General features: G+C 31.2%; 1 protein-coding gene and 1 pseudogene across 1 annotated transcript in view; one reads left to right on the top strand and one right to left on the bottom strand.

Moving 5' to 3' along the window:
• The window catches only part of LOC100803433 (protein NRT1/ PTR FAMILY 7.2), an 82,123-nt gene that overhangs the window by 52,544 nt on the left and 1,616 nt on the right, over positions 1-27,963 (top strand).
• LOC106796864 (ATP-dependent zinc metalloprotease FTSH 6, chloroplastic-like) lies at positions 272-27,963 on the bottom strand (annotated as a pseudogene).

Below are 27,963 nucleotides of genomic sequence, written 5' to 3'. Positions count from 1 at the left end.
GTATAAACTTGTTACCTATTCGGTCTCTCTCGTGCTCTTAACAAATTTTGCTATAGAAAAATGCAGTACGTTTAAGTTTTATGCATGGATAAAACCAATTATAGTAAATACAAGAATAATAATATCATACAACTTCTGAAACAAGATGAAAGGTAATTATCTAAAAATATTGTCACTAAACTAAGCTCTATACCAGTACTGATGTACAACGTCGTCATACTCCGTTACAAAGTTATATATATAGTCTTTCTCATCCCTTGAACCATACTTATTATGCTTTGATCAATTCCCGAATAGGGATTCTATCTACCTTAATTGAAGAAATGTCAGTGAATTCTGGCAAGATAGCTAGCTCTAAATTTATCTCTACTAAGGGTCTCCTTATCAAGTAGCACATCCACTAATTTATCAACTGCATCACAGTTATTCCTTATGTGATTCTTTGCAATTTCATATGCTGCCTCTATTATCTGCCTCACTGAGTTATCAATGTCCTCAGCTAGTTTCTCGGACATTGAGTTCCTTGCCAGCATCCTTAGCACAACATCACTACTTTGCACTGCAGGATCAGTCAATGCCCACAGTCCAATCTCTGACATGCCAAACATTGTTACCATCTGTTGCAAAACAAATTAACATTTTGTCAGCATATTGTAATTTCTAAATTTCCTTTCTCACCCCACAAAAGAAACTAATTTTGTTGAGGATCCGGATTGCTATAGTCACTCTTCATACATTCATGCAGTCAGTAATTTAGAGCCGTTAGATGAATATTGGACGGATCAAATTTTCAGTAAATTAGACTTAAAACATGCATTAAGATCGGAGTCATTCAATCATCATTCAATAGTTTTTTTTAAAAAAAAAAACAAAGCATTCTCATAACTGAAAGTCATAAAATTAATTTCCCAAAGAACGGAGATCAACAAAGTGAATTTTACCTCTCCTACCAAAGTTTTCTCCATAAGTATATTCTGGGATTAAATTATATATGAATTTGTAATTTTTCTCACTTAATTCTTGCTTTTTTGAAAAAATAATTATTGAATTAACATTATTTAAATTTTTGTGCAGAGAATATTAAAATTGATGAATTTATGATGCTTAGCAGGTAAAATAAAGCCCAAAAAGCAGGATAATTCAAGAAGACTGAAATAATTAAGGAAAACATAGCTAATTAAGAAAAACAAGACTAATTAAAGAAAAAATGACTAATTAAGAAAAATAAACTAATTAATAAGACTCCTAGCCTGCACCTGTAAAATAAGACAGAAGAAGGAAAAGATAGAAAAACAAACATTGAGAGTCATTCATTTCCTCTATTTTCTTTCTTATCTTTTCTCCCTTTACTAAATATTTCTCTCTTGCAATTGTAATATATCCATGACAATGAGAGCCTAAACCGCATTTGTTGGGAACTTGGCAATCAACTATTCTTGATGTAATTTATCTTCCTACCTATTTATGAATATTACATTTGTATTATCTTGCTTAATATTATTGTTTGTTGTTTGATCACCCAATTGCATGATAAGTTTTAGGGGTAACGTTGGGAAACATTATTTTCTAATAGAATTGGAAAATGATATCTACATAAAGTCATCACTAGGAATATCTTGATATTTGTTTAGCCTGTTATACATCGTTATTCTTAATTCAATTTAATGTTTTAATTACAAAGGGATTTGAGAGAAAAAATAGATAAATTAGGCTCTTTCATGTGAGGGATCAAAGTTAGAGAGTATACCAGTCGATGCAGATGTAAATTGAAATAATTATAAATAAATAAAAAATCATTAACATTACACCAAAGAGTAGCTTTGGTAGGCTAAGTTTCCAACATTCTCATCTTCTGAATTTTCTTCTACAATAATATTGGATTTTCTCATCTTTTCTGTCTATAATTAATTAATTTAAATTTTTGTTTAATTTCTCCTCTTGTTTGATTTAATTTTCTATCAATTTAAATTACTATTTTTCAACAACCTTTTCAAATCTTTTTCTTAATCAAATATTCACCTACATAAGTACAAACAAAATCTCTTTTAGATACAATACTCAGATTTCTATTTTAACTTTACTATTTAGGACGAATTGGTGCACTTGCCCATCCATCAACAATATCCAGTTAGAAAAATAAATCCTTGTCAGCAAATTTAAGGACCTCAACTATGTTGGAGACCTTGTTAGTTGATTCAATAGTTATAAATGCACTGAATGTGTAAATGCTTGGAAAAGTGACTAGAGTACTGAATCCATGTCCATATTTTGTTGATACTACTAACCTTTCTTGCTATTTGTGTAATTTGTTGCAAGTCCTCAAAAGCTCTAGTGGTTATCTCAGTTTCACCAAATATAACTTCCTTTACTGCTCTTCCCCGTAAGCCTCCAACTATTCTAGCAAATAGTTGCTTCTTAGAGATGAGAAATGGATCTTCACCTGGTATGAACCATGTTAAGCCCTGGGCTTGGCCTAGCATATCACCCTGCAGAGCTTCCTCCTCATACTCTTCTTCTTCCACTTCTTCTTCACTGAGTTCAGACTCACTAGTGATTTCTCCATCAGCCTTCACGATCATGGTCCTCCTAGTTGGACATTCAGAAGCAATATGTCCTCTACCTAAGCATTTGAAGCATTTTATGTTTCTGGTTTTGCTTCCACCAACACTGGGCGCTGCTGACTTTCCATGTGGGGATGTTGCTGCTGGGCTGGACGAATTACCTCCCTCCTTCTTGGATCTGTTGGCCCAGTTTTGGTTTAAGTATTGGGTGAGTTCCTCCTTGTTGCACTTTTTCTTTTAATTTGCTATTCAACTCGTAGCGCCTTATGTAGCAGGTCATCCAACTCCACATACTTCTGTAATTCAACAACATCTTTGATTTCAGGGTTTAGACCATTCAGAAAACGAGTCATTGTGTCTTCGGATTCCTCTTCGATGTTGGCCCTCACTAACGCCATTTCCATCTCTTTATAGTACTCTTCCACAGTTAAATTCCCTTGGGACAGCCTTTGGAGTTTCTGTCGCATGGTTCTGTTATAGCTAGTGGGCACATACCTTTTTCTCATCACCCTTTTCATCTCAGTCCTTGTATCTACCTCTCGCCCTCCCTCTCTCAGCATTTCTCTCTGGTTTTTATGTCACCAAACAAGGGCATAGTCGGAGAATTCAGCTACTGCTAGCTTGATTTTGTACTGTTCAGTGTAGTCATTGCAGGCAAATACATGTTCAATCTTCATTTCCTAGTCCAGGTAGGCATCTGGATCACTTCTGCCTTTGAAGGGAGGAACATTGAGCTTTACTCCCTCAACCCGATTTTGCCTCGGTCCGTCATTACCGCCATTATTACCTCTGTTCCCACCTGTAGTTCGTCTAGCATTCTGATTCGCTTAGTTCTCCAATAATTCTAGTCGTTCAAAGACCTCCTGATTGTTACGATCTAGCAAACGTTGAATCTGCACATTCATCGCGTCCAGTAACATACGCTAAGCTCCGTCCAACTGATGATACTCATCACCACCACCACCACCACCTGCTCTTGCTCCTGCCATGATTCAACATAAAAGTTTGCGGTAAAAATTATTAAGGTTTCAGGACCACACCACACTCTACTCACGTGTTTATCTCTTAATGCTCTCAATAGGCTTTTGTGTAATGTACTCCCTCTTGCCTTTTACCACTCGTGTTCCCTCTTAAGTTCCTGGATGGACCAAATTGGACTCATAAGAAGGTTGCAACAATGATTAGACACACGAAGAAGTGACGCTCCAAAACTTAACACAATTAACAGTGACTATCCTAAACTAAACCGCATGCAAACTTGGGCAAAGACATAAACAGAAGTTCAAGGATAGAAACAGAACATAAACAGAACAAACAGATAGGATTGAAAACAAGGAAACTATGCAATCAACAGAGAAGAAGACACAGAAATAGCAAATTTGACATGCAAATTTCAAATGACCATAACTTTTGCTACAGACGTCCGTTTGAGGCCCACTATATATCAAAATTCTCAGAATTGAGAGGAGAAACCCTGAGCAAATCCTCTAACTGCCTTAATTTTGTGTTCAAAGATCAAACACCCAAATTTCTTCCAAACTTTTTTTTTGCAACTATTTTTTTAAACAGTCGTCCAAATATTAGAATTCGTTCAATAGATCAATAGGCAATCGGCATTAGGAAATTTGACAATTTAGCAATTTGGCAATTAGTCAATTTTTACCCAAACAGAATTCGAATAGGCTGAAACAATTTGACAAGCACAAACATAATACAATACGAAAACGAAAGCGATGAACAAAAGACAAAACGAAAACGGCGAGAACAAATCAAAACGAACAGAGTACAAACGAAATACGAACAGAGTAGCAATGACAAAATGAACTCGAACAATCAACAAAAATAAACGAAATTGACAACCAATGAAAATGACAACAGAACCTGTATCAAGAGTCGAAGCTCTGATACCAGATGATGTGAGTTTTACGGGGCGGAACGTTTGACACAGGATTATTGACGGAGAGGGAAGCCACTTCCAAAGTTGGAAGATAAGTCACGGTGACGCCACAAGGAATCAACCTTGATAAGTCAGAATTGGTTCAACAGGAACCCTAAGAGAAGCTTTCTCACGTATTTGAAAATTATGCCAAAAGTCCCTTCATTTATTTTGACGAAAATATATATAGTTCACCAAACCCTAAAAACGAAATAAATTGGTGCAGCTGAAAAGGCATAGGTTTCAGCCACAACCACCAATTTATTTATTTAATTGCAATAATTAAATAATAAAATAAAAATAAAAATTATGGAAACATGGGCCTTCAATCATCATCAATGGCAGCTATACAAATGACTAGCCTTGTCTCTATGACGTGTTGGGCCTGTTTAAGTTTACCTCTGGTCATGGGCCCTTCAAGTGCTTCATGGTGCTTCATGGTCCTTGCCCTTAGTTGTGTCATCATCACTGTGTTGGGCCTTTTTATGTATGCCTCTGGTCATGGGCCCTTCAAGTGCTTCATGGTCCTTGCCCTTAGTTGTGTCCTCATCACCAAGTTTGGAGCCAACATATACTACAACAGGTGATTTAAAATGTGCTTCTTATTGGCCAAATTTCAAACAACTTCTGCTTATTTTGCTTTGACTTAACCCAATTAGCTAGTTGCTTGACAACCTTATTTGGTGTATTAGGTTCTCCAACAAAGATAACCATTGTACCTTTATATTAGGTTGCCAAGAATATTCAATTGTCAGTTTAGCTAGTTGCTTCACAACCTTATTTGGTGTATTAGCTTATTCACACCTTTACAATATTTTCTATTGTTTCTTTTGATTAATCTCTCCTCTGTCTCTTTTTCTATAAAAAAACCTTTCTTCTGATTTTTTTTACTTGATTCTCTTCCAAGTCATTGATTCTATTTCACTACTTCTTTCTTATTATCGTATCTCTCATGTATTTTTATGGATGACATAGGAGAATTTGTGGGATATTTTGCTAAGGCGAACATACTAATGGAGTATGTGTTCTCTAATGCTGCTGTATCAAGTAGTTTCACAGAGTATTTGAGCTTTGCATTTGGAGAAAGTGATCAAAATGTGTGGAGAGTGAAAGTGCATGGATTGCTAAAGGACTTTAACATATTGGATTTCCCAGCTGTGTCTTACTTTCTTGTCACTCTCTTGCATGTGTCATAGGTTTGATTTTTCTCACTTTATTTTTTTCCTCCATGAGGTGTACTACTGTTATTTATGCCAATCTCATTGACTCATTATTAAGAAAACTACCACATACACTGGCAGAAGAGAATGATTGTTATTTTACTTGTTTTTAATAATATATTGTAATTTTTATCCAGAAAAATGATATTTTAGTATAAATATTATAACTTCATATAAACAAGAGTGAAAAGAATAAATTTTGTCTATATAATCATATATAGACTATTTATATTTGATATCATGTGATCTCTTAAAGTCAAATTACATTTTAAAAACTCATAGAAGTTGTCTTTTATATAATCTTGATATATTATTTATATTGAAATCTAATGGTCAATATTTTTTCCTTAAACTTTTGGGTAAAAAAAAAATCCTTTCACCATTTCCTATATCTATACACTAGTAATTTATTTCTGTTAGATAATTGAAGCCTGTATGGACAAAAATTCCTTTCTGCTAGCTTGATTCAACTTATTCATGATCGGTCTTAATTATCATGAATTTGCTGTGGACAATCTCTTATAGGCATACTCTTCGTGAAGATAATGCATACGCAAACTGGCTTGTCAAATACGGTGCAATGCATGAAAATGCCTTTCTCAATTGGAATGTTTGCCCAACTCAGTTAACCCCTTTTATATTGGCTGACACAATAGGTGTAGTTCACATTAGAAAATACTAATCTCTCTTGTTTCTGCTTTGTTTTTTAGATGTATACAAAATTTAAAATATATACAAGATCTCGAAGCTTCTTTATCATGAGTAAGATTAATCATTTAGGATGATAGTTAGTTCGTCGTTAATATATACTGTTATTTAGTTGGTTATCATCTGTTAAACTAAATTTTTGTGCCAATGGATATTACATTTGAGCTGGATCTTTTAAGTTAGTTAAACTATATATATGATCTAGAACAAATTATAATGTTTTTCATTGGCTGTCCACATCTATTTATACTGGATCATATATAACTTATTATTTGAATACTTACAATTGAACAATTGATCGATGATTGCTTATAGTTAAAAATATATTTTGGACAAACATATGTGAAACTAATTAGTACTTTACTTATTGGAACTCTTTTACAATATTCTATAAATAAGGCTCATCATTTGAAGCATGTTCCTGATAGGAGACTTTGGACAATATCAATCTCTACTCAGTTGTAACTATCATTTCCTTTCTGCTGTTGGTCCCATGTGCTACTCTTGTGTAGGGTGTCAAGTTTTCTCCTTCATACCTGCAATCTGTTGTATGTATACACTTGTATTTTTTATTTTTAAAGTTATATGTTCTTTGCCACAATTTTTCCTTAGATAATTTAGGAAGAGAAAAATTTGCCTAACATGTATTATGTTTTTCATTCCTATACAGGCAAGCCAGCCAAGGGCTGAATGTTAGAGCTATGTGTTAGATAAGTTTTTGTTGCTTTCTGCTTCCATGCATACCAGCAGGTGAGGCCTTTCAAATATCTTTTTTTATGATGTGAATAATATGATTTTCTACTTAAATTTTGTGCAATAAACTTTTACACAAACACCTATAAGAGAAGTAGAGAAGAAAATAAGAAAAAAAAAAAAGTTTCTTTTCTAAATTAAAATTAATTTATATCTAAGTTAAAATCATAGAGTTTAGCTCTTTTAATATATTATTGAATGCAATGCACCTTCTCATAAAAGAAAAGAATAACAAAAACAGTGAACTTACAAAAGCTAAATGTAATTAGTTATAATAAAGCCAACTATATAATTTTCCACAAATTAAATATATTTATTTCATGAAATGAATCATAAAACCAACATTTTGGTGATGATTATATTTATGCGTCAGACAAATTGAAGAAAGAAAGCGATATAATTATGAATTAAATTAAAAATATACTACATATTTAATATACGAAGGTAAAGCTTCATCAACCACTTATTCCAAAGATAAGTTCAGTTTAATCCCCTCCCAAACCAGATAAATTATGAAGTAGTTCACAACCACACATGTCTATAATCTCAAACTAATATTTATGTAAGACATATTAAAAATTATTAATTTATGATTACTGCAACATCTCATTTTCCGTAGACTAAATTAAAAATGATTATTATTTATAAATAAATAGAGTTTTATAAAATGATAAGGTTTTTTATAATTAAATAAATAAGAAGAAATAATTTTATTAATTAAAATAATAATTTTAGAGAAAATAAAGAGTATTTTATTTATTTATTTGATAGAGGATAAAATATAGTTTGTTTTTATAAAATTATAAAATAAATAAATAGAGTAAATAATAAGTTGTGAGTACCTAGGTATAAATAACGATGTTAGGTCAGTTTTCACACCGACGATGTCTCATGTTCTCCTCATTTTCGTTTTTCCCCCTTCTCCTCTCAAAACCCTATCTTTTTCCCGTATACCACCAAACTTGTCTCAGAAAAACGATGATCTCAAACTCATTCACCGTTGGATCGTCGTGAAATTTAAGCACCAGGTTCGCAACTCAATTCCGAGGCTTTTAACCATTGGGAATTACGAGAAAATGTCGAATCTAAGAGAAATACACTTCGCATCATAGCCTTTTCTTTTCCCACAGAAACCCAAAACTGTCTCGGTAAAACTACGATCCCGGATTCGTTAACCGTTGGATTGTCATAAAATTTTGATATGTTGTTCGAGATTCAGTTTCTCACACCTTAATCGTCGGGATTTGCGATATAATATTCATGGAGGGAGATAATAGAATCACACGAAGACAATACAAATGGAGGCTTCAATCCCTTCTTCTTCTCTTTAACGTTTGGGAACCCTATCAGAGCAATCAGAGGAAAAAATTGAGAAATCTCAGGAAATTTCTAGAGATGTCGCTATCCCTGTCGGAAGACACGTGAGCCCACTTAGAGGTAAGGGATGAGTTATTCACAATTGGGAATTAGTGAGAACATGTGTAGGGATATTTAGAGGAATAAATTGGGGTTTATTTTGAGATGTTTATTAAATTATAATTTTTCCTTTACAATTATAAATACAATATTATTGTCTTTACATACCAATTGATGTTTTGATAAGAATTAATTGATAAACTTGAGTGTTCTTGATGTTTTGTGTTTTCACCCATGATTTTGATATAATTGTGTGAAATTATTTGAGGGGTTTTACTGCCCATGTTATGATAAACCTTTTGTATAAATTGTTATAGTGAGATTATGAAATGGTGATTCAAATTGTGAGTATGTAATAAATTAAACCTGTGATGAATGGTGTAATAAATGTGTATTGAGATGTGTGTATTGAGTTGTGAGCTATGAACTGTGTAATCACACAATTGTAAGACCCTTTAAGGGCGACGAGTATTATGATGGGATCCACTGTGGGAACCCGATGAGATAAAATGATTTTGAAAAACAATTGAGTAGTTGTGTGTATTGCATAGATCATAGGTAAAGTGTATATGATTCATGAGGTGTGATAACGTGTTAAATTGAGATTATACCATTGTGATTGAGATCAAGTGTAAGTGATAAATTGAGTATGTATATGATTGAGATATATATGTGCATTGAGTTGTGAACTATGAATTGTACAATCACACGACCATAAAATCCTTTAAGGGTGACGAGTTAATGCTAAGACCCTTTAAGGGCGACGAGTTAATGCTAAGTCCCTTTAAGGACGACGAGTTAATGCTAAGTCCCTTTTAGGGCGACAAGTTAATGCTAAGTCCTTTTTAGGGTGATGAGTTAATGCGAAGACCCTTTAAGGGCGACGAGTTAATGCTAAGACCCTTAAAGGGCGACGAGTTAAAACTATTTTGAGAACAACTGAGGAGTCGTGTATTTTTTACAGTTCATAGATAGAGTTTGTGTGCTAAAATGTTTTCTGGGTTGGACCTGTATCGGGAGGGAGAGGCCCTGATGGACTCTTCGGAGTGTAGGCCTTGGGGGTCACCCGGTTTGAGTGCTCCTTTAAGCCTATGTTGATCCCATATGGTTGGAGCATTCTCACAAAACACTGTGACCCTGACTGGTCTCTCTATGATCTTACCTAGTGAGAGTGACCTGACTTGCTAGTGTGTGGTTTGTCTTGTAATGTACTCCTAGGTGCCCGACGAGGTTTTTCACTAACGTAGTACCACATTGCATATAGGATTGAGTCTTAGTGTATATGTTGCATAATGCTTGTGTATTGATCGATATTGATTGAATTGGTGATATTGTGTGTTGATCCTTGAGTACGTGAATGTTGTGAAAATGAATGAGACGTGTTGTGTTATGATGTGATGTCGGGTGACAAAGTGGTGAAATGATGTGAGCTATGTTTAAGTAAGTTTTATTTTGTTTTTATGATATTTATACCTACATGTTGTCTCGTTACTCTTCATTAGTTAGGAATGTGATAACTCACTCCCGGTGTGCTATTTGTGTTTGGATCCTGTGATGATCTTGAACCTTGTGTTCGTGGGAGAAGATGAATAGGTGGATGACTATGAAGAACTTGATACTAGAGGACACGGGAACACAATGCTCTGATAGGATGTGACATTAGGGTATAGGTTCTACATTAATTGTATGAAGTTTTAGACAACCTTGTTTTGAGCCCAAGTGAATTTATTATTTATTTGGACAAGTTTTATTATGATGTTAGAAAGGTGAATGTGAGCATTCTACCCTCTTGAAAGGCTTGTATTTAAATGTGTTTTAAAAACTTTTAATTAAGTTTGATTTCTTATTTCTTTTATTATTAGTACATATATGTATAGGATAGAGGGTGTCATAATTACTTGATTATATATTACATACAAATTAATATAAAGTAAGAACCACGATAAATCATAATCATTTAATAATTTCTCTTCAGACCAACACAACCAGTTTCTTTCATGAGAGAAAGAGAGAGAGAATGACGTCAACGGAAAAGACAAGGATAACTGGATAAGAGAAAAAAATGCTTTTCAATTTTTTTAAAAAAGAATTTAATATTAGTCTTTGAAATTTTTAAGCACCACTTTTATAGAGGTGAAAAAAAATAGATATCCTTATAATGGATAGGATATTTGAATTGCAAATAAATCACGAACCTCATGTTTAAAAACAGTTTTATTTAAAACATTTATTTTTTATTGGAATGTTTTCAAGATGATAAATGAGACTAATCAATCAATCAGACTCGGTATTAAAAACACATAATTCCCTTGTAACATTTTTTTTTCATAAACATAACTCAACTAAAGAGAAAAAAAACATAAAATTAAAACCCGGTTATTAGCTGATCATTAGGAAAAGAAAAAAAAAATGGGTTGGTAAGTATAACTATAATGGGAGAATCACCAGTCTACCTACCCACACTTTTCAATTATTCTATCATTTATTGAAATTTCACATCCAAGATCCTGTATATATTCGTGAATTTTAATTATTAATTATGAACATATTTTCATTTTTGAGCATTTATGTGTGCTATAAAATATTCATATTGTATCCATAATGTTTGATCTTGCTAAAACACTTTTGAGGTTGGTCATTTCATGTAACCAAAAATAAAAATAAATAAATAAATAAAATCTACATGTGACATTTTAAGACGGTTCTTAGCTTAAAACCGTCTTAGAAAGATACTTTTCTAAGATGGTTCTACTAAGAATCGTCTTAGAATGGTACCTTCTAAGACGATTCTTAGCTAAGAACCATTAGAAAGATACCCTTCTATGACGGTTGTCAGATCTTCTAAGACATTTCTAAGCTAATAACCATCTTAGAAGGGTATATTTTTCTAAGATGGTTATTTATGAAACCGTTGTTGAAAGTCTAAACTTTCAATGATGTTGGCTTCAAAGACAATCATCTTTGAATGTACATTACAACCGTCGTGGAATGTTATTTTTGCAGTAGTGCATGTAGCGATCAAGGTAAACAAGTAACAATCAAAGCCTAATTTTAGGATTGGGGACTGAAATAACGGGAATGCAAAAAACTGGGAGACTAAATTCGTGAATTAAATTATAGAGGGACCAAAATCAAATTCTGAGACAAATAGGGAGACCAAATTTGTAATTTTGCGTATTTTTAAAAAAAACTATATAATCATATTATTATACATGTTTCAGAATCACATATTGTTAACTTAAAATAATTAAATACAATCAGAAAACTAAACAATGTTAATATAAAACAATGAAACTAAAAATGAATTTATGATTGAATTGGAAAAATCACACTTATCTCAAGTTCAAATAAAATATTAGCATTATAAAAAATGTTCTATATAAATTATTTTATGAAAAAGAAGTTGCATATCCAAATATATCATAAAACAATTAATATTAACATGAAGCAGTTTATTTTAACAAAAGGGAAATACAATAATAATGAGAACATTATTATTTTTATATTTATATTTTTTAAATCAAAATCTACATTGAATTATTGATAAAAATTGGTAACTATTACCAATTTATCAAATAATTTATTCCTTATCTTCTATATTTAATTTTACTTTGTTTACACAAATAATTTTTATATATAACATATAAGTAATCTTGATAATTGATCATTATAAATCGAAAGGTACTTTAAGTTTGGTAGAAGCCCATTCAAAGTAATGGTAGTGAGAACTTCTAATTAATCCAATTAATAGAAGTTAAGAAATTATAGGGTTTCCTATCTTTCATGTCTTAATTTTTTTTGAATTTTTTCTTTTAGTTCCTAATCTAAATTTTGACCATTCAAAAAATTCTTCAAAATTTTTCTTCGTTTCCACTTTCTGTTCCTACTGTCAAGTAATAATAACTAATGCTGTAATAACGACGTTGGTAACCCAGTAACTTGCTACATCATAAAAAAGTTTGACGGGAACTAGAGTGACTTTCTGTACTGGATCATGCCCTGGGGTCAGTGTCTTGCAAAGTATAAATGTTATTAAGTTAGACTTCAAAGACAACAATTAAAGTGTTGAAAAATATGAAACACTTACAATTTTTTCACTCTCAAAATTGTTCTAAAGGCCTGTTTAGCTGTTTTCATTGCTTATTTTTATAAATCAATAAAAAATTATTTTCCTTGTTTACATTATTTTCAGTACAAATATTAAAGAAAATTTGGAAATAGAAAGAAACATAAAAATCATTTTCTCAAACCATACTGGCCTTAATTTCTTTTTCTATCAACATATGTATTTGATGTACTTACACAGAAACAGCATGTCCAATTTCATGGTAAGCCACCTGAATTTTGCTTTTGCCATCAGTCATCTTGGTTCCTTCCATGCCTGCCACAATGCCATCTATAGAGTCATCAACTTCTTTCATTGTGATCTTATATTTGCCCCCTCGACCGGAAAGAATGGCAACCTCATTCATGAGGTTTGCGAGGTCTGCACCACTGAATCCGAGATTTCTCATGGCAATGGCACTAAGAGAGACATCCTTGTCAAGCTTCTTGTTGTTATTATGAACTTTCAATATTTCTTCCCTCCCTCTTTCATCTTGGTAATCCAACAGTGACCTATTGGAACAATTGCAAATTGTCATGTCTTATAATTTTGTTGAATTTTTAATAACTACTAACTAGCTTAAAAGCCATACCTACCAACTGATTGATCGATCGTGCAAAACTTTTTATACTACTAGCATATTATAATAAAATTCATTGTCTTATATGTTAAAATTTGTTTATTTTTATAGTAATTACTTTAAAAGCTATATTTATTCTAAATTCTGATTGGTTAATGATTTACAACAACAATGCATGGAAATTAAACTGATAAATAATAATGATATAGGCATTGGCAGGGTTAATTATAAAGGATTCTAAAGTTGCAAGTAACATACCTGTCTATCAAACCTCCCAGGTCTAAGCAATACTGAATCAAGAATTTCGGGTCTGTTGGTAGCAACAATGACTATAACTCTAGTGTTTCCAGTGAAACCATCCATTTCAATGAGCAATTGATTCAGTGTTTGCTCCCTTTCATCATTTCCTCCACCTATACTTGTACCTCTCTGCCTCCCTACAACATCTATCTCATCTATGAATATCAAAAGGGGTGAATTTTGCTTGGCCTTGTTAAACAAATCTCTCACCCTTGAGGCCCCTACACCCATAAACACCTCAATGAACTCTGATCCAGATAGGGAAAAGAAAGGAACCCCAGCCTCTCCTGCAATTGCCCTGGCCAACAATGTCTTTCTAGTCCCTGGGGGCCCTACCAAAAGTACCCCTTTGGGAATTTTAGCTCCGCAGAAAACTTCTCTGGGGTCTTCAAGAACTCAACAATCTCTTGGAAGTCTTGCTTGGCTTCGTCAACTCCAGCAACATCCTCTGATGTAACTCCTGTGTTTGGTTCCATCTCAAACTTTGCTTTACTCCTGATGTTACACTATTAGAAAATATGCTTTCTACATCGGTTATTTATGACTTTCAACATTGGTTTTTGAACCGACGTTGAAAGTACCGACGTTGATAGTATTATTGTTAACATCGGTTTTTTAAAAACCGATGTTAACGTAAAATTACCAACATCAGTTATATAAATAACCGATGTTGCTAATATGAATTACACCCAAAAAATGTATATTAATGTTGAAAGTTAACATCGGTTTTTACAAAAAACCGATGTTAACGAGTGTGTTAATGTTGACAGTTAACATCGGTTTTCTGTAAAAAAATCGATGTTAACGAATGTGTTAATGTTGACAGTTAACATCAGTTTTTTCAAAAAATCGATGTTAACGCTAGTTAACATCGGTTTTCTGTAAAAAAAACCGATGTTAACAAATTTGTTAATGTTGACAGTTAACATTGGTTTTCTGTAAAAAAAAAACCGATGTTAACGAATGTGTTACTATTGACAGTTAACATCGGTTTTTTCATAAAAACCGATGTTAACTAACGTTAACATTGGTTTTCTATAAAAAAATCGATGTTGTTTTCAGGATTTTTTTTTAAATAATGTCTCTGTTTTTACAATAAAACCAAAATTTAACCTGTAAATTTAAAATCAGACCACACAACACACAACATATATCATTTGCATTCTGCTTTCAAATAGGTTTTAGCAAAAAACTAGCTATCAACAAAATTTATTCAATGTTAAAATGAAACAAAAATTGTAATAATAACACGTAATTGTCATAATTTCTTAGCATACTGAATGCCATTTATTGAAAATGATTCTTCTTTAGAGGGATTCATGGACTTGTATACTGTTGCAACTCTATACAATTGTTCACCTTCTGTGTTGTACAATTGTTCTTTTTTTTTTTTTACTTATTTTGTCCCAAACATTTCACATATATACAAATCAGAAAGAAAATAATAAATTTAGGAGATGTATTTTCATGGTGTGTATCATACGGTCACGTGCAAGACTGCAAGTGCACATGAACACATTAAAGTGGCCGTACTTGGTGAATCAATTCATTTTGAATACGTATATTTGGAACTGCCACTTTGAAATTATATAAAAGGAATTCACAGATTGATAGTGCTAAATTAATTGAACAACGCATTCAGCTGCATTCGTATACAATTTATATAATTTTTTATCATTGAATTACTGTTAATTTCATTCTGTTTTCCATACGTTCACGGTCTAGTACTTCTTCATATTTCATATTAAAAGTGAATTGAGGTGTTTGTAGAATTAATTTTGAATTAACATGGTTCTGTACAATTGATTGTAAGTAAACATAAGTTTGTAGTATATAATATGATTATTGTTTGGAAATTTGCTACCAAAACTGATTTTGTGGGCAATTACTAAAATGACTTGAGTTCAAGAGTACACATTGAACAAATAGCATGACTAATAATACGACTCAAGTTAGTGTTGATTCAAAAGCTATTTCTAAGAGCTTCAAATTCAATGAAAAGTCTAAAACTTAGAATCATGTTTTTAAAACAATGTTAAATTAAATATCATAGCTAATAAAAAATAATGTTTAACCCATCCTAAGTTCAAGATAAGACATGATCCAAAGTCCAAACGCACCTCATATAGATATGTTCACTGTATTAATTCATTGGCAATGGTGACAGGTGTAGGCTGCAGAGGAAACGCGTATTGGTCACATTGAGATGTTTGTTAGATGAACACATGTAGTTGATGAGGCTGCAAGTCCAACACAGTTGGTTTCACAAGTCAGAAACTTCATTTATTGCATTCAATTTGATTTTTTGGTACCACAATTTTGACTTGTTTAGAGCTTACCTGAGAATAGGAAGGCAACCTGGTACTAAGTAGCCCCCGTCTTAATCAGTAAAATACACTTTGACAAATGAGCATAATGTTGCTAGAATTGAACTGTGCAAAAATATAATATCGAGTTTAATTCTTTTAACAAGTGTAATTATAAAATGAAAACACTTTCATAGAAAAGAATACATATTCATTCAAGGAAGTCGTAATCACCCATGACGAGTAACAAGTGTAAAATATTCTTAAGGGGTTTCCTAGACTATCAATGATAGGAAACAACAGGATCTTGAAACCTATGGTTCTCACAAACAATCAATAAACAACAATAGATAATGATGTGTACCTTTCTCCATAGGAAGACTTGTACCTTTCTCCATAGGAAGACTTGTACCTTTCTCCATAGGAACTTCTTTCCGGTTCACTTTGATTTCCTTGAAAGATGAGAGAAATAAGATTTCACTTCCTTAGGCCTTTCTTTTCTGCCTCTCTCCATTCGTGATGGTTATGGGTGAGAGAGAACAGTTTCTGGTCAGGTAGGGGACCTTATTTCACGTTAGTGGGTATTAAGCCCTTTTTATAACCACTACTCCCATCAAGTAGCAGTTAACCCTAGAAATTTCTCCTAGCTATTAAACACAATTACAATTTAGTCCTTAATCATTAATTATTTACTTATTAGTCCCTACATAAGTCACATGTCTCTCACATGAGACATAAATTCTAACATTCTCCCACTTGGCTCATGTGACATTAATAAACATTATGGACTAAATAAATAAATAGATTAACTAACATAATGCGCATTGAAAATTGACTAAATTGTTCTATACATTGGGTACATCATAATTTCATGATTAAGAATAAGAACCATTTCGAGTCATGGCGGTTGTACATCATCTAATCGACATAGTACCTTCCATGTACTACAAATTAGTCTTCTCCTTAATATGATCATTAGTTAGGAGTACATAATTGGTCCAACATAATGTCTTCATTCAAGACAAAACCTGTTAACATTACTCTAACACAAACATGCATGCAAACATAGAGAACAGGTAATCAGAAACATATCATAATTGAGCTCAGAGTGTCAACAAAATTACATAAGGTAAATTACACTTAATGTTCATCAATAACAATAATGCCCATACTTTCAACGTGTTCTATAATGTCTTGGGCAATAATCCCTTATTCAAAGGGTCAACTATCATAAGGTTTGTGCTAATATATTCTATTGATACACTTTGTTTCCGAACTTTTTCCTTCACGACAAAGTACCTCAATTTCATATGCTTAGCACCCTTAGAGTACTTGTCGTTCTTACAAAAAATATTGCTGTGGAGTTATCACAATACATTTTCAGCGGCCTAGCAATACTGTCGACAATTCCAAGCCTTGAAATAAAGTTCCACAGCCAATTAGCCTGAATTGTAGCCTCAAAACATACTACAAATTCAGCTCTCAGATGCAACAACAACTGATGCATACAAAATTACTTTCATTTGTTTTCGTTCCATATCATTTCTAGGACATTGTGTGAAACTAACTCTGTCTCATTTCTAAATTAGAATAGGCGATGTTAAACACCTTTCCATCTTGAATCTCTCTAGCACTTTATCGATATATATACTTTCTGAGATAAGCCTAATAATCCTTGTGATCTATTATGGAATATTTCTATCCCTATCACATAGCTTACCTCACCCATATCTTTCACTTCAAAGTTTCTAGAGAGAAATTTCTTAGTCTTATGAAGAAGACCAAGATCGTTAGCTGGAAGCAAGATATCATCAATATACAGAATTAGAAAATAACCTTACTCCCACTGACCTTCAGATACATACACTGATAAACAGTATTTTCCTTAAATCTAAAGGAAATAATGGTATCATTAATCCTCAAATACCATTGGCGGGAAACTTGCTTTAAGACTGTATATTGATTTCTTTAGTATGCACACCATATGCTCATTTCCTTCAACTGAGAACCCCATTGGTTGGTCCATACAAACATTCTCCTCTAAATCTCTGTTCAGAAAGACGGTTTTCACATCTATTTGATGTAGCTCCAAGTCATAATGGGCTACTAATGTCATGATAATCCTGAAAGAATCCTTTCGTGAGACATGTCTCTTTATAATCAATGTCATCTTTCTGAGTAAATTCCTTAGCAACAAGTCTAGCCTTGTAACGTTCAAGGTTGCCATGAGAGTCACGTTTAGTCTTGAAGACTCACTTACAACCAACTCTCTTACAACCCTTTGGTAATTCTACAAGGTCCCAAACACCATTATGTTCCATGGAATCTATCTCTTCTTTCATGGCATTTAACCACTTCTCAGAATTATCACAACTTACAACTTGTGAAAACAAAATTGGATCATTATCATTAATGCTTAAGTTTGTTTCTGTTTCATGTAGGTATACCACATAATCATTTGAAATAGTTGGTCTCCTTTTCTCTTTGAGACCTTCTTAATGCTACTTCTTGTGGTTCCTCCATAATAGGTTCATTATGCATCATGGGTTCATTATTGTGTTGCTCCTCTTCATTAATTTTGTAGTAATAACTGAAGGAGCAATCACCTTACTGTTAGAGGCATAAGCTAAAAGGACTTACACTCTAACTTCTTTAATTTCCATTTCTCGTGGAACTGTACTCCCACTGATTTCATCATTTCCAATGAACCTTGCATTTCCAGTTTTGACAATTCTCATACTATGATTAGAACAATAAAACATATACCCTTTTAACTTTTCTGGATAACCAATGAAATATCCACTGATTGTTCTTGCATCCAATTTTCTTTCTTGCGGATTATAAATCCTTATTTCTGCCTGGCAACCCCAAACATACAGGTGCCTTATACTAGGTATCCTATTTGTCCATAGTTCAAAAGATGTCTTTGTAACTGCCTTACTAGGAACCCTATTCAACAAATACATGGCAGTTTTCAAGGCATACATCCACAAAGATACGGGTAAAGTCTAATTGATTAACATACTCCTAACCATATCCATTAAAGTTCTATTACGCCTTTCTGATACACCATTTTGTTGTGGTGTACCGGGAATTGTGAATTGCACACAAATGCACATTTCTGAACAAGCTTAGCAAATGGACCTGGGTGTTGCCCAGTTTCATCATATCTTCCGTAATACTCATCACCTCTATCATATCTAATAATTTTCACATTTATGTCTAATATCCCTTTTACTTCATTGTAGTAAATTTCTAAGGCATCCATTGCCCAAGAAATCTCGGGCAGTAAGTAGACATAACCGTAACGTGAATAATCATCAATAATGGTGATAAAGTATCATTCCTTTCCGAAAGAACTAACATCAAAAGGTCCACAAATATCAGTATGCACAATTTCAAGAAGCTGAGTGCTTCTTGTAGCTCTTTTCTTTATATGTTTTGCTTGTTTTCCCTTAATACAACCCACACAAATATTTAGATCCGTAAAATCTAGATAAGGAAGAATTTCATTCTTTATTAATCTTTCTATCCTTTCTCTAGAAATGTGACCTAAACGTTTATGCCACAAGAAAGTATATCATTCATTCACTAAACTATGTTTAGTGCCAACATTATGATGCAAAGTTAAAATAGTTTCAGCATACAAACTGTTTAATTTCAATTTATATAAACCATCACAAGAATACCAGTACCAATGAGATGATTATGCTTAAATAAATTGAAACATTCATTACCAAAATTAAAAGAGTATGCAGTAACATCAAGTTTAGATAATGAAACTAAATTCCTAGATAAACTAGGTACATAAGGAGTTTCCAGTAAATCTAAACGATGTCCAGTGTTGAGTTTTAAACAATAAGTCTCAACTGTTTCCACTGGAACTTTCACTTCATTCCCCATGAAAATCAACTTCTCATTTGGGCTTATGGTTTGGATTGTAAGGAATCTCTGCATAATGTTAGAAACATAAGTCATACATCCAAAATTAATCCATCATGTATCATGGGAAACTTCAGTTAAGTTTGATTCAAAACATACATGAGCATTAAGCTCACAATTCTTTTCGAACCAAGACTTACACTTTAGGCAATCCCTTTGGAAATGTTTTGATTTCACAAAATTGACAATTATTGCCCTTTGATACCTTTCTTCTGGATTTGCAAAGAGTCGTCATTATTCTTTAATGACCCTTTGCCTTTATCATGCTTCTTCATAAATTTCTTTTCAAGCTCCTTGATTCCCTTGGTGGCTAACATAATGGACTATGTGACTTCCTTGATTCTTAAGCCTCGTTTCTTCCTGAACTAACATACTATGCAATTCATGCACATTTCATTTATCTTTCATGGTATTATAGTTCATTTAGAATAGGCCAAACTCAGACGGTAATGAGTTTAGAATAAACTGAACAAGAAAGTTCTCATTCACAGCCATTATATTCCCAAGGTCTTAAGTCTTGTTGCAATGTTTGTCATCTTAATGACATGTTCATACATAGTACGTGAACCATCAAACTTCATGGTGGTCAATGTACTCATTAATGTCCCAACAACAAACTTATCAGCTATTTGAGAATACTCTCCCACTAATCCCATAAACTTTTTAGCACTTTCAATTTTAGGGAGAGTTGTCTTAATATTGTCTACAACAGTCATTCTCATCAACATTAGGCTGAGTCTGTTAGGTCTTTCCCAAGTTTTATAATGAACTTTCTCTTCATTGCTACTAACATCAATAATAGTAACAAACTTCTCTTCCAACATAGCAAGATTATGATCCAAAACACCGAGGTGAAATTGGACTTGCTCATTTCAATCAGAAAAGTTAAGCCCATTAAAATTGGCTCATATGATACATAAGAATCTAATGAATTCAAAACATGTATTACATAATAAAATTCACATAAGTGTTTTGAGACATAAAATACATGTCATACATATGATTCATTCAGATAATGGACAATGTATATTGATGTTCTCCTTTGGGTGATACACCAACATACAACATACAAGCATAATGATGCTAATAAAATTTTAACATTATTTGGCAATTAAATATGCATCAATTAGTAGTATTTATTTCCTTTGGGCATATAAATAAAACTAATGATACACACAAATTGCCTACAATTATATTCATTAATTATAAGAACAACTAATCAACCTTTGGGCGATCCATAAATGCCTTACAACAATGAATTTCAATTACCCATAAACCAATAATCATATAATTTAGCATCCATTATTCTATGAGTAATTGGAATAATCATTAAGTTGGAATTAAATAACCTTACAAATTTGGCCACTTTGGTGACTAACAAATTCAACATACATTTAATTCCAACCAAATATGTATGGCCTGCACATACTTATTGCTATTAACAATTCATAGCCATTCTATTAATTTCATTCCAGGCCATAAAATAATATTTGCATTTGTTTGTGTTTTTGCATTCAAACACGTTCAAGCAAATATGTAGCATATACATATATTTACTGCTACCAATAATGGCAAAACATTCATATTAATTTAATTACAGAACATAAACTTTCAATCCTTTAATCAAGTTCAACAATAATTTTTCGGAAAAAAAAAAAGATCAAGTGGGATTGGAAATAGCAAACATAAGGTTGCAAATAGCAATTTCCAAAATTTCATATTCTTCCTACGACAAACGTACCTGCACAGCTTTTCAAAATTGAAATTGAATCTTTACGTTTAGGCACGCTTCCTTTCTTTCAACATTTGAAGTAAAAACTTTCTCTATATTTAATATATACATGCCGTGCAGCTTTCTCTCCGATAATCATAAGTTTTCAAATAATCTTTCTCCAAAAATTGGTATTCAACAATAATAAAATATTGCCAATAAAACAATACATGCAGCGGAAAATAAAATTCCTAAATTTCATAATTAGGATTTATGCATAAGTGAGAGAAATTAAATTATCCCTAAATTTCATAATTAGGGTTCATACATAATTGAAAGAAATTAAATTATCCCTAAATTTTATAATTAGGGTTCATGTATAATTGAGAGAAATTAAATCATTCTTGGAGAATCATAAATTTCATAACACATGCTCTGATACTACATGTAAAATATTCATAAGGGGTTTCCTAGACTATCAATGATAGGAAACAACAGGATCTTGAAACCTATGGTTCTCACAAACAATCAATAAACAACAATAGATAATGATGTGTACCTTTCTCCATAGAAAGACTTGTACCTTTCTCCATAGGAAGACTTGTACCTTTCTCCATAGGAACTTCTCTCCGGTTCACTTTGATTTCCTTGAAAGAGGAGAGAAATAAGATTTCACTTCCTTAGGCCTTTCTTTTCTGCCTCTCTCCATTCGTGATGGCTATGGGTGAGAGAGAACACTTTCTGATCAGGAAGGGTACCTTATTTCACATTAGTGGGTATTAAGCCCCTTTTATAACCACTACTCTCATCAAGTAGCAGTTAACCCTAGAAATTTCTCCTATTAAACCTAATTACAATTTAGTCCTTAATCATTAATTATTTACTTATTAGTCCCTACATAAGTCACATGTCTCTCACATAAGACATAAATTCTAAGAACAAGACTATGCTTTGAACAGAGTTTAGGAAAGGATTAAGACTTTTAAATTCAATTCCAATTAGATGTGGCCTAATGCTTCATCATTCAAATCGATAAGCCAATAATAGCTCTACCAGAGGACAATGTGGCCTAATGCTTCATCATTCAAACTTCTAACACTGTATTCCACTATCCTTCTTTTTGGACCGACAAAGACACCAAGAAAGAACGAAAATGCAAAAATCTAAATTTAAATGTGTTCTTCGTTTTTAAACTAAGAAATAAAAACATATATAAACAGTCAACCTTGACGAGCTTCATGGTGAGTCGAAGATGAAGACTCGGTTGCGCTCTCTATTCTCTTTTCTGTGAAGCAATATAGAGAAGAAGAAGAAAAAAGTGTGAAAATTTTCTTTTGCACAAATTAATATAATAATGCAGAAATTTAGATGACAATAGCAACGATGCAGTTCAGAGAAGACGAAGACTTACCTTGGGCGACCACCACGATGGCAGCGAGGGTTTTAGGGCAAAAAATTAAAAGTGAGAGTGAGACAGATGAAGAGAAGAAGAAGTGGTTCCTTTGTAAGGGCTTAAGGGATAATTTTGTGATTTTGAATTTTGAATTTCCAATCAAAGTAGAGAAAGTATTATTGAAAATAAATTTATTGTCTTAAAATTAATTCTCTATCTGCACTTTTTTCTTCTTTTACAAAAAAAAATATGATTTTTTTCTCTTTTACCTTAATTTTTTTTTCGATTTGCATACTTCAATAGTTTAATTTGATAAAATTAATAAATCAATTTTATAAAATCATGTTGCCAACAAACTATGTCAGCGTATTGTTTTTTCTTTCACGAAAGTAAGCGTAAATCAAAGTAATTGATAAATATTTCTATTAAAAATTATGTTGAGGATATTATCAAAGCATATTAAAAGTACTTTATTCTTTAATAAAATTAATTAGTATAAATTATATATAAAAATATATATTTATTTAATCATTATGGCTTTTAATTATGTAACAATAAATATTCATCTCATTTAATGCACATATTAAAATACTTGTTAAATTAAAAAGATTGTTTTAAACACATTAAATGTATTTTCTTTTTTCATACTTTTTTTTATAGAATACTAGGGAAACTTAGTTACTACGTGCTTGTATAACCCACATACTACTAGTGTAGTATTTTATTTTTTATATGAAAATTTTAAAATTAATTTTTAACATGTTTTATTTTAAAATCTTAATATAATTAATTTGACACAGAAAATTATAAGAAAAAGTAGCCGATGGTGGTTTTACTGAGCGAATAAAATAGTATTGATAAAATGTAAAAATTAAATGTAGTTTGAACAGAGAAAGGGAGAAATGTTAGCCACATTCTCCCATACCCTTTTTTTTATAATTAGTTAAAATTTATAATTTTAGTAGGTCTCACTTTTAAAGAAGGAGACAAGTGAGACTCAAAAAATTTAGTGAAAGAAAAAGAAAAAATCATTAAATGATGAAAAATAAGTCATAAAAAATTGGTGATTTTTAATGAATTTGTTTAAACTTTATATTGTCATTTAATTATAAAATTTCGTGTATGTGTATGAAAAGTTGGCCGACTTTAACTATTATGTGCAACGTATCCTTGAGTCAACCTTATGCAGAATTTTCATCACAACATAATCAATTTTTAGATAGTAATTTGGATCAGCATTTACAAAATTAATTTTAAATGGAACTGGTTTTGCATATTTGATTTTGATTTTGGGTGATATAATTCATGTTTAGAGATTTTTTATTTTTAACACAAGTTAATAATAAAATTCAATATATATTTTTTTATCTAATATGTGATAGTCTCAATGTTTATCATAACATCATTTTGTCAAACAAATAAAGTTGACGGCAAAATCTAAAGATAATAATGAAAAGTTTGAAGACTTTGACAAGCCAAATATTTGTTTAAATATTAAAATTAGAATTTTAAAAAAATAGAGACTGAAAATAATTAATCCGAAATGCTTTTTCTTTGTTTCTTCTTTCCTAAATGAGTATTAAAATATATTTAATTGAGTATTAAAATAACTTTTGACAAAAAAAAATCATCACTATTTAAATATAATTCTTTTTCTTTGTTTCTTCTTTCCTAAATAATTTTTTTTATTAAATTTATTAACAAAAAATTCACATAATTAACAAATGAGGTTAAAAATAATAAAAAAATGACAAATGTAAAAATAAATTACATGTGGATTATAATTAACTCTAAATTTAAAGACTTAAAACATAATTTTTGTGTCATGAAAATATTTTTATTTTTGTTCTGAAAAATTTGTTTAAAAATAATGAAAATGTCATTTTTTTTAAATCCTACAAATATATGAGATAACTATAATTATTTAAATTAAACCACTGTAACATATACTTTCAATAAATCAAATTAGTATATACAAATATTTTAATTTACTTTAAATTTCAAGATAATACGATAATATAAATATAGTAGGATTTCATAGAATTTTTAAACAATATTCTCCATTTACCTTTTTAAGAAGAAAAAACCTAATTTTTTATTTTTATAATAATTAAATAAAAATATATTAATAAAAGATTTTAATTTTTTTATGATATAATTGTTTTTACCAACATTCTATAAAAATTCTATAAAAGTTAAACTCTATAATTAAAAACAGTTTTTTTATATTTTCAAATTAACTAATATCAAATAATTTATATAAATGTGTGTTATATTTAAATGATAATCATGAAATAATAAAATTAAAATTACAAAATTCATTTTAAAAATTTAGTTTAATTTTTAAATGCTTACCTTTTGAATTTATTATTGTTTATTAATTATTTTATTTTTTAATTAAAATATAATTAATAACGCAATATATGATTTTTTTAAATATATAAATAATTAAAAAAAAATTTATATTAACATCAGTTATTTGAAAACCGATATAAATAAAATATTTGAATGAATAAAATTAAAAGCAATTTTCTATCTATGTAATGTTCCACTGGTTAAGTGACATTAATTATCCACTTTCGACAAACTAGGCTAGTTAATTTATTATATTTTCTTGAGAGAGAAAAATAATAATTTTTCTTCCCTATTTACGTAAGTGCCAACGCAATTAATTTGTGTAAGAAAAAGAAGAATAGAAATATGACCTGTATCTCGGGGAGCAAGCCATTAGTGTTGCAAAAAATGATAGCGGAAATTGCACCAAAAGCATTGAACACCTTGCTCGTGACTTCACTTCCGCCAATATTGTAATCCCTATTCGAATTTGATCTCCCTTCCAACCACAATATATAATTTAACGCTAGTTATTATTTTAGTTTGAGGGCAAGTTTGGTGAGAACAGTTAATTAATATGTAGTATTTTGAGAGCGAATGCTTAATTACCATCTTTGATTAAAACAATCAGAAGAAATATAATATATGTAAAACAATCAGAAGAAATATAATTTTTTATTTTTATAATAATTAAATAAAAATACATTAATTATAAATTTTAATTTTTTTACGATATAATTATTTTTACCAACATTCTATAAAAATTCTATAAAAGTTAAACTCTATTATTAAAAACATTTTTTTTCAAATTAACTAATATCAAATAATTTATATAAATGTGTGTTATATTTAAATGATAATCATGAAATAATAAAATTAAAATTACGAAATTCATTTTAAAAATTTAGTTTAATTTTTAAATGCTTACCTTTTGAATTTATAATTGTTTATTAATTATTATATATTTTTTAATTAAAATTCTTTTAATAACACAATATATGATTTTTTTTAAAATATATAAATAATTAAAAAAATTATATTAACATCGGTTTTTGACATCGGTTTTTTGAAAAACCAATGTTAACATATCATACGTTAACATCGATTTTACAAAAATCGATGTTAACGTATGATATGTTAACATTGGTTTTTGAAAAATCGATGTTAACGTGTATGCACTAACATCGGTTTTTTGAAAAACCGATGTTAACATCATTAGTTAACATCGGTTTTTGAAAAAACCGATGTTAACGTGTATGCATTAACATCGGTTTTTTGGAAAACCGATGTTAAGAAAGATACATTATTTACAAATATGCCACCACGTTTAACTTAACATCGATTTTGTCCAAAATCGATGTTAATAAGCCGATGTTAAAACTGCTTTTGTAGTAGTGTTAACATATCATCAAATGAAATAATGTCAAGGAAGTTGTTCCATATAACTAGTTTATATCTATGGAAGTGACATATACTCGAAAAGACTTTCATTGATCTAAGAGTATGTGGTCCTATTAAAATCATGATACTTGGCCTGAAATTTTAACCTTTTAATTGCTTACTATAATTGTAAATATTATTCAAACAAAACTAAATAAATTAGTTATAGACTGCATGATTCCACTCATTTTTCTCTCAGCCATTGTACCTGCTTGCTGCAATTTTCCCTTCTGTATCTACTCATTTTATTGTTATTTTGAGAATTATCAAACCAGTTTTATAGGAAGAGGAACCAGTTTTTAAACTGGTTATAGAAAAGAAACAAAAAGAAACAGTTCTCAAACTGGTTATAAATAAAACTGGTTCAAAACCAGTTTGAAGAATCAAAACTAGTTCACAAAATGGTTCATAGAATCCAAAGAACCAGTTCAGTTTAGTTCTTGCCTATTATAACCAGTTTAGTTTGGTTTTTTTTTTTTTGTGTTGAACTGAACCATCAATAGCCTTACTTAGCATATACGCTTATATTTTTCTTTTTCCTAATTAAAATCTTTTAGATAAAAATAAGAAAAATAAAAATACTAAATGTCTAAATACAAAAAATTTGCTAGTTGCTGCTACATATACTCATTGTTAAATTGATACCTTCCTAGTCCAAAGGGCAAGTTGGGACCACTAGCAAGATTTTTAGTCCTCAAGAGTAGAGAACCAAATAATATCAAAGAAAAGGCAAAATTTCCCAACAAATCAAGTACTGCAGGCCACCAACTAACTTCCATGGGATAAGCAGCAAAATCAACATTTTATCCTTCATTTTCCTAATCAATTCCTGATGCAACCCTGGCAACTGAATTTTAACCCTTTGGATTTTTTCCAAGGTTGGGTTGTATATCTCTGCAATAGCAACTATTTCATTCTCAAGGAGGTCCACCTTCTTAACAACACCTTCATCCAAGTAATGCAGGAACCTTGAGTATGATGTTCTGCTTAAGGTGGAAGAAGCTGGGCTTTCTGGCTCAGCTCTTGTGGGCTGAGCAACAGAGAGCCCAACCAATACTGGGCCCAACCCAATAACAGTCGATGATAAAAGCTTCCTCTTGGTGATGGTGATGACTTTGTTATCTAACAAAGATTGTTTGCATGGTTTATCTCTGTTATTGGCTTTTGTGAGGTGTGTATCATGGGAAGGGTCTTGAGGCTTGTGGATCAAAGTGGGGGAGACTGAGAAACACGGCAGAAGATATCTTATAATTGCAAA

This window comes from Glycine max, chromosome 18 (genome assembly GCF_000004515.6).
Source record: "Glycine max cultivar Williams 82 chromosome 18, Glycine_max_v4.0, whole genome shotgun sequence".
Classification (NCBI taxonomy): domain Eukaryota; kingdom Viridiplantae; phylum Streptophyta; class Magnoliopsida; order Fabales; family Fabaceae; genus Glycine; species Glycine max.
The sequence above is the reverse complement of the archived record's forward strand: the minus strand, read 5'-3'. Positions and strand labels throughout refer to the sequence as shown.